The sequence below is a fragment of the Mus pahari genome, chromosome 22 (assembly GCF_900095145.1).
Source record: "Mus pahari chromosome 22, PAHARI_EIJ_v1.1, whole genome shotgun sequence".
NCBI lineage: Eukaryota > Metazoa > Chordata > Mammalia > Rodentia > Muridae > Mus > Mus pahari.
Window position 1 is genome coordinate 33,010,078 of NC_034611.1, and position 2,090 is coordinate 33,012,167.

Here is a 2,090-nt window from a genome sequence, read left to right on the forward strand (position 1 = left end):
ATTTGGCCATAATATTTATGAAAGAATTTTTTTGAATTTTATTTCATATAGATTAAATGAAATTTCATTGTAACTTCTTTACTGAAAGACAACATGTCTTTAAAATGGCAAGGTAATACAAGATAAAGACACAGCATATTGCTATTTATATATTGTAATCATAGACAAGTAAAAATCTCACTCTTCTAATGCATTAATCTCAGATTAATTGCACATATTAAACTAAATAAAACATGTCCATGCCAATGTTCATTAGTGTCAATTTTCAAGTATTTTGTTGTAATAGAATATACAACAGAATGCTTAACCTTCTAGCCAGTTTTTAATAACTAATATAGTAGCATTAGCTTATAAATATAGTTATATACTTTCAGAACCTTTTCCGTAAACTCCTATAGAGACCTCAGAAATACCTGTAGCTCTCTCTTCATTCTTTCTCCTAGGATTTGCAATTTTATTCTACATTTTATTTCTTTTCTTTTCTTTTCTTTTCTTTTCTTTTCTTTTCTTTTCTTTTTTTAATTAGGAAAGCTTCACGAATTTGCATGTCATCCTTGCGCAGGGGCCATGCTAATCTCTGTATCGTTCCAATTTTAGTTTACGTGCTGCAGAAGCATGCAGTGCATTTTATTTCTATAATATTTCCTTCACTCTATATTTTGTACAAATGGAATTAAGCAAAATTTGTATTTTAGCATATGATTAAGTTTGATTTATAGTCTAGCATGTATCATAGATTTCCTAATTTTCATTTAATATTCATGTAACATTCCATTATAAAGATAAGAATAAATTATTTAATAGATATTCTAAAAAGAAAATCTATGATTTGTGCAAAAATAAAATTCTTCTGTTGTCTTTGAATGTTAGTGAGAAATAATGAAAACAATTTATTTTAATATTTTATAGTCTTTTAAAGCTTGGCATTAATATTGTATTCTGACAGAGTCCAGAAAAATGAAATGTTGCTTCTATTTTAGAAGTGCATTCCCTTCTTGATGTAGCTGCTTTTGAAGCATGAAACATCACAATTCAATAAAAATAAGTCGATGAAGGACCTTATAAAATGTTTCCTAAGTTAAAGCTTTTTGTGATAAGGCAACTACTTGTGGCAAATACATAAATCTTATACCTTACAACAGCACAAAACATACTTGAGACAGAACGTATATATTCATTGATATATGATTCTTTATATAGATATAAAGATTTTATATACACAAACATTCACATACATATATAAGATCAAACACTATATATGGTTCAGTGTAAAGATAAAAAAAATCTCTTAGGCAGAGAATACATTTCCATGATTGACACATTCATGTATAAAAGCATCACTTGTTTATCTCAATAAGTTGAATGCAAATAAATAAAATAAATAAATAAAAATAAAATTTTAAGTATTTAAATTTTGGAATTATTTTTCAGTAGGAAAAAGAACTTGAAAGTAAACTTTTTATTGACTTTTTCTTTATAGGTATTCCTACCAAAGATTCAAAAATCGTCTTTCTTTCCAATTACCTCATTGACTGGTATTTCTTGTCACTAGCATCTAGTTTTATGGACATTTAAACAAATGTTATTATGAAGGAATAGAACAGAAATGTTCATAGAAATTGAATATTTGAACTATTAAGGTTCCAGTCTGGTTGGGTCACCCCCGCCATATCTCTTCATAACCCCAGCGGAGGCAGCTGAGCCCTCAGGAGGACTCTCCACACTGCAGGTCCTCGGGATCACGGGTGAGTGGAACGCAACATCAACTCCAGAGAATCCAGGAAGGGCTTGTGCCAGCAGGAAAAGGGACAAAGTAACACCACCCACCAAGAGGCGGGGTTCCAGTCCTGTCAGGGCCACCCCTGCCATCTCTCTTCATAACCCCAGCATAGGCAGCAGAACGCTCTGGAGGAACCTCCACACCGCAGGTCCTCAGGATCACAGGAGGAGAGTCGGTCTACAGGGAGGGTTCTGACCCCAGGACTCAGAAGGAGGATCAGAGCTCCAGAATTCTGGACACCTGCCTTGCTAGAGGAGAGCTGGCCTGCAGAGAATCCTGGTGTCCGCGTGCGTTCTTGCTGGCGAGACAA

General features: G+C 33.3%; 1 pseudogene; it reads right to left on the reverse strand.

The window, feature by feature from the left end:
* Positions 1 to 517: 517 nt before the first annotated feature.
* Positions 518 to 617, reverse strand: LOC115063012 (annotated as a pseudogene).
* Positions 618 to 2,090: the final 1,473 nt, after the last annotated feature.